The sequence below is a fragment of the Trachurus trachurus genome (assembly GCF_905171665.1).
Source record: "Trachurus trachurus genome assembly, chromosome: 15".
Classification (NCBI taxonomy): Eukaryota; Metazoa; Chordata; class Actinopteri; order Carangiformes; family Carangidae; genus Trachurus; species Trachurus trachurus.
The window spans coordinates 12,317,184-12,330,433 of record NC_139906.1 but is presented as its reverse complement, the minus strand read 5'-3'; the positions used below and the strand labels follow the sequence as shown (position 1 = coordinate 12,330,433).

The 13,250-nt window shown below is 42.4% G+C and overlaps 1 long non-coding RNA gene across 1 annotated transcript; it reads right to left on the bottom strand.

The window, feature by feature from the left end:
- Window positions 1-7,005: 7,005 nt before the first annotated feature.
- LOC310997850 lies at window positions 7,006-10,406 on the bottom strand. The gene is made up of 4 exons (XR_014595955.1): window positions 10,350-10,406; window positions 9,855-9,939; window positions 9,498-9,590; window positions 7,006-7,131 (listed from the first exon to the last, which is right to left on the bottom strand). It is a non-coding gene; the product is annotated as an uncharacterized lncRNA (long non-coding RNA).
- Window positions 10,407-13,250: the final 2,844 nt, after the last annotated feature.

The window sequence follows — 13,250 nt, the reverse complement described above, 5'->3', positions numbered from 1 at the left end:
TCTCCCTTGGCAACCCTTCGGCAAAGGCGTACTTTTGCTGTGCTAAGCCATCTACATATGCTCACTCTGGAAAACAGGGAGTTGAAGGCGTAACAGAATCAAAGTCATAGCTTGTGGAAGAACAAATAGGTTAACAAACCTCCTGAACATCTTTAAAGACTATGCCTGGCATGGCAGCAATGCCCATGAAGTGCCCACAAAGTGTATTTGTTTTGCCACAGTCAGGAGTGATGATCAAGTCTCATGGTGCTCTGTAGTCTAGGTCGACATCTTTTTGTCTCTGTGGAAAACCAAAAGACAAAGAGAACATCAGAAGAAATCAAAGACACTGATCAACGTGTGTCTGTTAATTTCTTGTAAAACACAAGCATTTCCCCACAGAAACAACAAGACCAATGCAACTGCCTTTACAGGCCCTGCAAACACCTGTTGGACCTGATGAACTATGGATATATAGGGCATTTAATAGACATTAGTGCTATGTCCCATACTACATCATTTTACTACCTTGGGCTATTCAACTATTTTTGTGGTAGGTGGATATTCTTCTTCAATTCGTGCAACATTTACACAGATGGATGCCAATCAAAAATTCATAATGAAAAAACAATACATGTCTTCCAAACTTTAATTCATCATCCATCATCCTGCATCTTATCCTATGTCACCACCATGCCTTCAATAAAGGCCTATTACAGAGGTCAGCTGCTTTGCTTTTTGAGATATCAGACCTCTTTCACAGCAGACATTTTGACTTGACATCAACAGGTGTGATTAATTACAATAATTATTTATTACACCTGGGGTTTTCATGCTTTGACAAGTCTCCAGCAAAAAAGAAAAGAAAAAGAAAAATCTCATGTCAATCTTAACAGCACACTAGCCTTTAGCTAAGTTATAGCTCAATAGCCAGAGTCAGAGCAATTGATTTAACATGGTAGCCTATAGCCTATCAATCGCTCTGGCCAGAGTTTTCGAGCTTTCCGGTTGTCTGCACCGTAAAGAACATGATAATTTCTTTCAAGTTTGGTTAAAAACGTTCACAAACTTGACCAAACTGAAGAAACTTTAAGCTAATACCAAGAGCGAATACCTACCTCAACTGCTGCTGTTGAGACTTTTTTGCTAGCCTAATGTTTGGTCCATTTTCTTCGAAGGAGTTCGTGGACGCCTTTAACTTTCAGCCAAACATTTCTCTTTTCCCTCGGTGGCAGCAAACGGGGAACAGTAGAAACCTCTTTGGACATTTTACCTCTGCAAACACGTTAATTTTGCTATAAACTTACAGACCTGTGAAAAAGTTTGACGCTCGCTTGACAAGCAACCTCAAAGCTACGAGCTACCCTGAAGGCAACACTCACCTTGCAGGCCACCTGGCCCATAGACCACCTAGCTAGCGCGCTAACTTGCAGCAAAGTCTCTGCTTGCAGTCATTATCCAACTAGCCTGTTTGTTTATTTACACCGGCAGGCATCTACTGTAGATCCTCCTGATCTTGCTTTAATTATGTGTCAAATGAATCAATAACCGACCACCCACTTTGTCTGTTTGTAAAACACCATAGGAGGTAAAGGAAAAGAGCCAACTTGTCTTGGTTATCAGCAGTGTTTCCCATTTAAAAAATTAAAAAGGAAAAAAAAACAACGTTTTTTTCTCCTGAAATCCTGTGGGAAACACTGTATCAGTGATTTATGAAATTAAAAAATATAATTTAGATTTGTTGGTGTGCAGCTTTCCCATCGTTTTTCTGATAGGCTACCTGCATGCCAACTTCACATTTGTCTGTACTAGCTATAGGCCTATGATAATTATTTAGCCCAGTGCTTTACAAGACAGGCTGGCACAACACAATGAATTAAAAACAAGCACTACACTGTTCATTAAAATCATAGAATGCCTTTTGATTAAAAAAAAAAAAAGTTTTGAGGCCAGACATAGGTTAGGCCTAGATTATGTATTTTGGTCTGAAACTGTGGTAGTATGCTATAGGCCTATCATTTTTTGAGTTATATCTGATCTTATGTGGTACCCATCATCATAATGTGCAACTAGGCAGCCTTTACTTTGCATTGTGAAAATATTTGTTTGTGCAGGGCATGTTGTTCATTTCTACAGTTTATTCTGTGCAACTAAATTTAGCCACACTGAGCAATCTCTGCTTCTTCATGTCCATCTGAGTGGCCTACTATTCACTCATGTCTCATTAAAACACTCACACACATCATCCTAAACAATGACTAATAGGTCCTCCCCTCCCTTTCCATGTCCAAAATTGCCATTAACACCTCTCCATTACCATGGCATCCAAAGTTTTGAGTTTAATTTTAGCATGGTGGTTCACAGCAGGTCAACAGAACAAAGATGTTTTCAGTGGCAGCACACAACAAAAGCCTGCCCCTCTTTTAATGTTCACTCCACACCTGCACTGTACCACTGCATCTTCTTCTTCTCCTTCTTCATCGCCATCATCATCATCATCATCATCATCATCATCATCATCATCATCATCATCGTCATCAACTCTGTGCAACTGAAAACTTGTGGCATTTTGATGTTTACAGTAGGCCTATAGCCTAATTATGGGTTTAACATTCAATTGAAAAAAAATCTTTGACAAATACACAGACTTTCAGTTAGCCTATTCACTAAACTTCTTGATCAGACCCAGTGCGCCATGCAGTCTACATCTACAGATACCAGACCTTCCAGTTAGACATATAATTTGCTCTAAATATATTATTTAGGTGTCTGAAACCTACTATTAACTGCTGTTTCCCCTTCCTGGTGTGAATGTGGCTGAAATCAGGTTATAGCCTACTGTAGATGGCAGCCCTCAGTCTCATCACTTCAACCAATATCCATTTTTAAATCGTCATGATGACATTTAGCCAGTGGTCTTGTTTTTCTGTACTGCTATCTACAATGTGAATATGTGAGAATATGAGTGAGACAAGAAATTGGTTGCACTCTCTGCCTGTCACAACCTGTGCCATCAATCAATGCTCAGCATGGCGTTGATTATCAATACAAGCATAGGCTATTTGCTTTTCTCCCTGCCTTTGACAGGTTCACAGAGGTTTGTAGTGCATCTGACCAAAAATAACTGCTGGGCAACCAAATTACCCCTATTTTTTTATTTTTAGAAGGAAAATATAACCACTCTCTGGGTGTGTGTGTGTGTATGTGTGTGTTTGTTACCTGTATACCCACACAAACACACACTGAAACACATGGTTGATTCGGGGCTGCTGTTCTGCCAGCAACATCATCACTCTCCTTCCCACCCTTGTCTCCATGGAGACGAGCTTCCAGAGCCGTCTGGTTGCAGACCGTTGTGAATCAGCACAGACTAAAAAGGGAAGGGGAGGGGAGGGGAGGGGAGGGGAGGGGGCTCTTTGTGCTTAAACATGACTAAAAGAACACGGTGAGCTCTGTGTTATCTTTGCCACGACACAGAGGTGATCAAAGTGCCCAACCATTCATGCATGCAGATGTGAAAAAGAAAGACGATGGATGAAGATGTTTGTATTTGAGATTTGCTCCGTCTTCAGTGTAGACAAGAAGGCTAGCAGGTGACCACATCTGTCTGTGTACATGTCGAATATTCATCAGCTTTATTTGATTATTTTTTATTACTTTGCTCTGTTGATGGCCCTGGTCATTCATTTTCAGACACATTAAATGTAATTTCCTCTTTATCTCCTCTGCTCAAACAAAATTGACAACATGATAAAACACAGTCTGTGCTTTGTTTTATTGGTTTTTATCGGTATCAGTCGTGCTGACACCATCTTGCATGGCTTTATTAACAGCATCTGAGAATTTGTTGTTTGAGTCATATCCTTGCTTGTCCCTGCTCTCTTCCTTTTAGACCAGAAAACCAATATTATAGTTGAATTTTAGCCATTTTAGACTTCCACATATACAGGTCAATGAATATGTAAACAAGTGATCAAACTGTACATTGGAATATTTGACTGGGGTAAAATAGCTTGTTTACTGTATTGTTTCTTGTGTATGTTTTGTATTAAATATTGCCCATTTCTACTCCAGCATCTGTATAGGGCCTACTGTAACTGTAGCTAACTGTGTGTTCAGTTCATGCTAAACTTGGTCAGAGGTCAGAGGATGCTGAGTGTCAGTAGTTCACATATTATGTTTTTTAGTATTTACCTATGGCATCTTTACTACCCATATTACAAACAGAGCCCATGTCTAGACCTGCTACTTGCTGAAGTAGCTGATGAGTTTAGTGGTAAATGGCTGGAATGGATGGCAAGGCTATGAATTTTAGACCAAGGATGCCCAATTAGCACTACTTAGAAAGTCTGATGGAGCACAAAAACAGGCAGGGTCAGGTCATGAGTGGGCAGAGAGCAAACGAAAGTGCAGAAAGACGGTGGGTCTGCTAAAAAAAGGGCCTCCCTCAAGGTTGTTGAGTCAAGGAAATGTCTGCCTGCTGTGTGTCAGTGGTGCAGAAAGACAATCAGAACCAACTCTAAGCCACTGTGATATATGCACTAACAGCCGGGTGCTTCCACAGTCAGGACAATGTTGGAAGTATTTAGTGAAGCCGGTCTTAGTCCGGATGTAATGGATCTGCTGGAACGTGCGTGCATGTGTGCGAGGTTCACTCAGAAGATCAACGGAAGAGAAAGCTTTCATCAGCTTAACACCCTCACCTTAACTCGAAGTCTCAATGGGTACCCTGTGCTCATCACATTTATAGACACACACACACAGGCATGCACGCACAGATGCATAAAAATAAACACACCGACACAAGAAGCATGCGTTCATGCCATGCCGTGTGTGTGTACAATTACAGAGGAAGTGAACCTCATTAAAGGTCAGAGGACAGAGAGAGATTCCTGGCAGGGTGGCGAGCGCTGTACCGGGGCAAGGAAAAGAGCAAGGTATAGTTTATGGAGCAGAGGGAGAGCAAAAGACGACTGTTTCCACTCCTGTCAACGTTGTGCACATTTAAGTTTTACTGTGAGTGTCTGCGGTGCATCAGAGTTTCATTTGTGCAAGAGAGAGAGCAGGAAATGGAGCAAAGAGAAGCAACAGTGAGAGAGCATAAAGGCCACATTAGTTCATTTAACTGATGACACTTTGTTGGACAAGTGACAAGCTTTTTTCAGATTTTGCTGTTATATAGTCTTTAAAGGGATAGTTCAACATTTTGGCAAATTGGCCCATTGCCATTATCCCTATAATCTTAGCAGTAAGTTTGTTACTTTAATTGTCGGTGCAAGCTATTTTTAGAACGGCGGAGCAGAGCCGTGAGCTGCTCAGAGCTACGCTATGGAGGCTCATGGGATTTCTTGGTTTCCCTCATCAAACTCATCAAATACACAATCCAACGACTCCAAAACGCTCTCGTGGACAAGTTGTGACCTGCACATTCACCATGCTATTAGATAATAACAGAACGTTATGAGACGGAGTTGTTTTAGAGGCAAATGCAGAGACTGCTTGCCGAAAAACTGCCTTCGACGGGAACGCACATCAGCGGTTTTGCATGAATTTACCTGGAAAACAACTCTGTCTCGTAACGTTCTGTTATTATCTCATAGCGTGGTGAATGTGCAGGTCACAACTTGTCCACAAGAGCGTTTTGGAGTTGTTGGTTTGTGTATTTTATGAGTTTGATGAGGGAAACCAAGAAATCCCATTAGCCTCCATAGGGTAGCTATGAGCAGCTTGCAGCTCTGCTCCGCCGTTCTAAAAATAGCTTTTAAGGTAACGAACCTACTCCTAAAACTATAGGGATTATGGCAATGGGCCAATTTGCCAAAAATGTTGAACTATCCCTTTAAATCTCACATGATGTTGGCAAAATGTTGGTTTTAATCTATTTAGTTAGGATTCACCTCAAATAAATCTCCTCCCATTCATTCAGCACAAACTATGCCATCTAAATGCTGTTTATGTGATCCTGACGGTGGAAGGACAGATACTCCCAAAGCTTTCATAATTTGTAGGCACACAGACAGGCACAAGTTTGGGGTCAGTGATAGGTGATGGCCAAGAGTGATGGCTGCTTACCTCATGGTGATGCTGATTAGAGGGTTGGAGTACAGAGAGCTTTTAAGGAGATATTTGACTGCAAATGACTGTTTTTCCAAATGAGCCTCTTGTGGGTTTTTTATAAATGTGCTGGGGCAGGTCTGGGCACATATCTACTGAAGCGAGAGATGTCAACAAACAAAAGGAGGGGAAAGGAAAGGAAAACAAGCTGCCCATCTACAAGCTGTCATAGCTGGGAGATGGAAAAACAGGTTTAACACAGCAACAAATCCTGAAGTGCACCTAGCCAAGCCCTAATGATTAAAGAAGATTCCCACATAGCAAAAGGACTCCGCCGCGGATCCGCCGCGGATGTAGCGCGGCTTCCGGAACGGACCCGCGAAACGGACCCGTATCGGAGTCCACTTGCTCTCCGTGACGGATCCGCTACGAAGGCGGATCGCGGACCCGTCCTGGATCCGCGCTGCATCCGGTCCGCATCCGCGATTTAAACCATACCTCCGCGGCGGGTCCGTTCGGGGCCCGCAAATCCGCCGCGGATCCGCAACGGACTCATAATAACCCTCTGGCCCGGATCCGTTTGGGACCCGCAACGGACTTATAAAATACCTCTGGCCCGGGTCCGTTTGGGATCCGCAAATCCGCCGCGGATCCGCAACGGACGCAAAAAAAACCTCTGGCCCGGGTCCGTTTTGGACCCGTTCATCATTTTCAAAATCTCCATAAAATAGCTTAAACTAAAACTATAACTATGCCTAGCCTAGACTTCTACACCAAACTTAAATCTGCATTTTTAACCTAACACCATTGTCAATATACAGAAAAGGTTCAAGTCAAGACATCAATTTACTGTACAAAATGAGGCTACAACTTCAATGAAATGTGAAGCTAAATTATCAGAAAATCAATAACTGGTGAACGACAAGAAGTTCAATACAAATATTGTTTATTTTTTTTAAAGTACATGCTACTGGGGTTCTCGCGTGGATGGAGGCGGGACACGTCTCCTCGCTGCACAATCTGCCGCAAGGTGGATGGCGTGTTTGGTCACCTCGTCATCTGTGGCTGACCTTGTCACTGTATTTTTTCTTACAGCACCTGTAATCAAACAGACAGATATATAGGGAGTCAAGGTCATACCATGTTTGATTTCGAGCAAAAAGAAAAACAGACATCAAACGTTAAAAAAAAACAAAACAAACAGCTGATCGCTTATGTGACAGGGTGAGGGTAAATAAACACAGCTGATGTGAGCGCAGACCTGTCAAAATGCCCTGTCCTACGTCAGGTGTAACTTAATATGAACGCAGCTCAAAGCGCCTCTCACGGTGACCAAGCTCAGATAAATACATTGGATCAGCTGTAGTTTATCGCGTGTCTTCCCGCATAAAGCCGCAATATACCGGAGCTCCTAAAAAAAAAAAAAAAAAACGCTACGTGCGGCAGAGCTGAAAACAGCTGAGTTCTCCTCTACTACAGCTGAACAGCTGACATGTGGTCAAGACGTACAGTGACCTGTCACAGTGTCACCTAAACTTCAACCTCAGACTATCTGCTTCCTAGATGATCACACAGGGAGAGCATGAATGTGTGATGAGTCCTGTATCAATGTTTAGGCTTATTCGTCAGTGCTTTATGTTGTCATGATAATTAATAGGCCTATATGCTGAGAAATAAGATTGTAAATAAAACAAATCCTACAGGGAAGACCAATTTATGTTTAACAAATCAAATATTGTTTTGGTCATAGTAACTGATAATAAATAGGCTATGTTTAATTCTCTCTCTCACACTTTGAAAACCCCTGGGGTTAGTGTGTCACTATCAACCATAGAACACTTGATTTGCCGTGGTAGATCAGCCGGCGACGGCAGGCAACGCCGGCACATCGGCTTAAGTCTTGATCAGCGGAGCAAAGATCTATTTCCGGCTGCTGTAGCCGTGGCAAAATCCACCGTTGCTTAAAGTCCCTAGTGACTTTCTCCGGCCTGGTTTCGGTGCTGACGAATGTACGGTTAGTTGGCTGGGGTCACGAAAATAAAGCGTTTTACTTCTCAAAACAATATGCGTTCAAAAGAGTGATACATTTGCATCACAAAACCGTTGTCCACAAAAAGGTCAGACCTCACAATCGCTTGCTGCTATTTTCTCTCCCTCGTATCACTGCGCGCTGCCGCCTGTAGACGGCTGTGAGCGTTTCTATCAGCTGTTTCATGGAGTTTATTGCTCGGATAGTTCACGTAAACATATCTGATTATGACACAAGTGATGAAGCCATCCCTTGTTTTAGCACAGAGCCAAAGGGAGAGCTTTATGAACCTGATGTGATGCTGAACCTCATCAGATGGAGTTAGAACGGGCAGACACAGAGAGGAGGGACAGGGAAGCGACAAGCTTAAGTTAGACCACAGCTGCAGCTGTGAGAGACAGGGTGACCGGGTGATGATCAGTAATGCAGCGCAGTCCGTGATGGAAGATCAGCCCGACAAATGTACACACACTATCAGGACGATTATTTTTTCTTGCCGTTATAAAATAGCAAGCCTACACACCAGCCACGTCCACTCTGTTAGCTGGCTCAGCTGACCGTTTGGTCAGATAGTAGGCTAGTTAGATCTTCACATGTTGAACAAAGTGCATCCAAACACCAGGCTAAAGAAAGAGCGAGGATCCTCTGACAGCTGCAGGTGAGCTACACGTCAGCTGGCTGCAGAGGAGCGCTGTTCTTTTTTTTTTCCAGCAGCACCGTCCTTGGAGGTGATGCACGCTGTCTGTATATTTGTTGGTCTGATCTTCCACCATGGACTGCGCTGCAACGATGCTCTAACCTCTTTCCTACAGTCTATGGAACTCCATCTGATGAGGTTCAGCATCACATCAGGTCCATAAAGCTCTCCCTTTTAGGGATGGCTTCATCACTTGTGTCATAGTCAGATATGTTTACGTGAACTATCCGAGCAATAAACTCCATGAAACAGCTGATGGAAACGCGCACAGCCGTCTACAGGCGGCAGCGCGCAGTGATACGAGGGAGAGAAAATAGCAGCAAGCGATTGTGAGGTCTGACCTTTTTGTGGACAACGGTTTTGTGATGCAAATGTATGACTCTTTTGAACGCTTATTGTTTTGAGAAGCAAAACGCTTTATTTTCGTGACCCCAGCCAACTAACCGGACTACATTCGTCAGCACCGAAACCAGGCCGTAACTCCGCTCACGGGACGCAGTCCGGGGAAAGTCACTGTCACAGCACGTAACTGCTGATGGGGATGCCATATAGATTCATATCAAAAGACCCGAACTATCCCTTTAATGAAAAATAAACACACACTTTGATATTAAGATCACTACCATATTATCCTACAACTTAGCTGACTGTAAAGTAATTACAATGAGTAGATGTTTTAAAGTTTATATAAAATACGAAAGATAACATCTCAACATACTAAACCTAAGTAAAACTTACCACATACTCTCTCAATAGATTCTCCGGGTCCTCATTCAGGTAAACGCAGAGGGTCTTTAGGACGCATTCTCTTCCCAGATCCACGTCGTCATCCTACGGCAGAAAAGCAGAGGCACAAGTTGTGTTGTTTGAGTTCATGTCTGTGAAAATTCTCATTTGTCCTGGTAAAAGGCAATTTTGTCTTGAAGACAATCAGTTGTTACACCCCCAACCCAGAGAATATATTTACTTCATCCATGGGTGCAATGATGCCCCCTATTTCTTTTTCATTACCGAGTAATTGTTTAAAAATTATATACATAAATGAAAAAAAAAACAATAAACTCAGAAAACAACAAATGATTTAGTAATACTCACCACTACTGCAGAGCCTTTGACACAGCACCCTGAGACATGTCAAATATTGCACAGCAACTGAACACCCTTTACACTGCCACATTCACTAGAGAAAGAGAGACAAATGGAAGTTGGTTTAGTTTGTGGTGCCATATTATTTTGTGTTGTACTGAAGACTGATTATTAGACATATCTCTCCAAAATAGTTTCAACAAAAAAAATGAACATTAGAATCTTAAAGGCAATAGGACTTGCAGTAATTATCTTTACTCACAATATTAAAAAAGGAATAATATCATTAATATCATAAAAGAAGGTCAGACAACAAATGTAGCCTACAGGGACATCGATCTGCATCACCTGTTACAACAGAGCTGCGCAAAAGAGAAAAAGTGATCGCCCCCGAGAGCATTGTAATCATATCGGTTAACAAGCGTTGGTTATCATCAGTCAGAAAAAAAAATTCAAAATGTGCATCCCTAAAACCAACAAAAGCAATTGAATAGTAATACTCACCACTACACAGCAGCACCCAGAGACATGTCAAATATTGGCCTAGCTGGAGGATTATCTACACAGTAAAAATAGAAAAAATGTGGAAAAAAAGTCAAGTATGTGGGTGTGTAGACAACATAAACTCAAGGCAGGACATAGAAAACACAAAATAGCTAACTTTAGTTGACTTAAGCTTAGCAAAAATGACAGCCCTCATTATTTAAAAAAAAAAGTTAAAAAAAAAGAAAAAGAAAAGCTGTGTGCCCGCCCCTCCTCCCGAGCGAATTAAACATGGCCTATTTATGACCAAAACAATATCTGATTATATTTGATTCATTAAACACAAATTATTGGTCTTTCCTGCTTGATTTACAAGCTTGTTTCTCAGCATATATTAATCATCATAAAGCACTGACAAGCTTAAACATTGATATTGCCAGTGTGCATGGCATGTGTGAGTGTGTTTGTATGTACTGTTGTGAATTTCCCCGTTGCTGTTGTACTGTATATCAGCACGGGTGTGCGGCCTCGTGCCTACGACCGAATCACAGCCGTGCTGATATACAGTACAACAGCACCGTTAGCCGCTCGGCTAGCGAAAAGTCACGGAGAATTAAGACATGAGGAGTAAAGAGAGGCTTAAAAGAGTCATTCTAAACTCCGTAACGTTGGAGTTGGTTGCCCTCTTCATAAACATTACGGTGTTTTTTATTTTTTAAATAAAAGCCGAGCGGCTAACTAGCCGCTAACGGAACGGCTAGTTAGCCGCTAGCGGCTAGTTAGCCGCTAACGGCTAGTTAGCCGCTAGACGAGCGGCTAGTTCGTTTTAAAGAAAAGAAGATAATTAAAAAAAAAAAAAACACCGTAATGTGTATGAAGAGGGCGACTCGTAATTACTGGGAGTCGGAACACCGGGCATAGCCTACTTAAATCGAGGAAATGGGAGGTCGAGGTCGGAGAAATAGCAGCTACATAAGTTAGCGCTAGCATAGGCTAACGTTACACAGGATAACAGCTGCAATACATTAAAACAGATAACCATACCAAATAACAATGTGTGTTTTTTTAGTCACACAACCACAACATATTCTCCCGAAATTGCTATCCCATTTTAAAACAAAATAGCTACAGACGTGCATCATCACATCTCAGCTAGAAGCTAACCTAGCCTGTTGCACAAAACTACAAAAGTTCTAACAGTGCTAATATCAAACAACGTCATTACAAGCATTAATATACATGACGATTAAAAACACAAAGGCCAATGTTTACTGTGAATGTCGCAATACATCAATAAATCAATAAACTTACTAGAGGTTTCAGCACAACCGTGTCCCAGCAAAGAAATGATGACTCCTCTGGTCTCGGCTCGGTGTAGACTAACTACTGTTTGACCGTTACAGTAAAGGCGCGTCCGTGTCCACACATCCGACACGGGTCCGTTCGGGATCCGCTGTTTGACGGTAGAATAACGGCTCTGCCTGGAGGCGGGGCTGATCCTCTAGGCGGCGCCCAAACGAATGTGACAGTCACGCGGGTTTGGTGACTCGAATGCGGATCCGCGTCGGAGTCTCCTGCTGTGTGGGTTGCTTCTTCTTTTGATGTAGCCGAAGCAACCACAGACTAAACAGACCACAAGTGGCATACAGGAGCCAGCACGCAATGGAAGTGAAATGCCAAAGCCTTGAATGGCCTGAAGGCAGGTACATTGTTGTGCCCCATTAAGTATAAAGTTCCCCTGAAAATGGCTAGGGGAAAACATCAGTGGCCTTTGCCGCTTGCTGTCTGCCCTGAGAATGGGATGCAAACATTCCCACATGTGGTTCACAGCGCTCTCAGACACACACGCACGTACAAAATGGACAGCCATGAATGCGCACACATGCAGTACACAATACCCAGTGAGCGTGAAAGACATGGACAGACTGTTAGAGGGACTCAACTAACAAATGATGTCATTATCTAAGCACACTGGCTTGAATATTATTACCATATCAGTGGGAGGCGTTTGGTATTCTTGCTTTCAATAGGCATGGACTCACTGGTAGGAAAGAGGGGGGAAAAAAGAAGCCATTGTTCTGAATTTTTCTCATACATCTGACATTTTCACTGTCAAACATGCAAAGTCAGAGTGAGAAAGTCAATCAGCTGCTTTGGTATTTTCTGCCACCCTCTGAAGCACCACCAGGAATACCTGGGCATATTTCTATAAAAGGCAATCCCGATGGGCACTTCCCTGTGCTGCTCATGTTTTTTCTTTTTTTTTGAAGCATTAGCATACGGCAGGCATACAAATGATCATGCAGAAACATGATGAGAGCAGGAGGAAGGCTGTGATATGGGATCTCCATGGCAACCACACAAAAACAGCATGCACTCACCATGGCAACAGAGCTGGCGAGGGAATATAGCGGAGACGGCGTTGGAGCTGGTGCTGGCCTCTGGCTGTTTGAAGTGATACGTGCACGCCAGCAGCACAGCATCAGCAAGTGACTCACTCACACTAAAACATGAATACTAATACAGTACATTACATCTGTGGGTAAATACTGGTACTGACAGTGACACAGTAGGTGTACATTTCAAAACATGTATGTTTTTTCTATACAGTGGTGTGTATACAATATAATTATTAGAAATGGATCAAATTACCATATTAAAACATGAAGTCATTTGTAGAGACAAACACAGAGAAGTAGCAATTTCCCTGAACCCAATGGAGCATTTTGGCATCTTTCAGCACTTTGTTTTGGCTTTTCTACTATTAAAGCTCTCATCAGGCTGGATTTAAGCCACGATGACAGCTTGTTAAACCTGACTGATCAAAACCAAACAGTAAATGAGTTAAATTATCCATTAGCAGGTGAACAGAGCATTTAGTGGCTATGTATCCTGATGTTTTCCACAGACATTAGTGAGAAG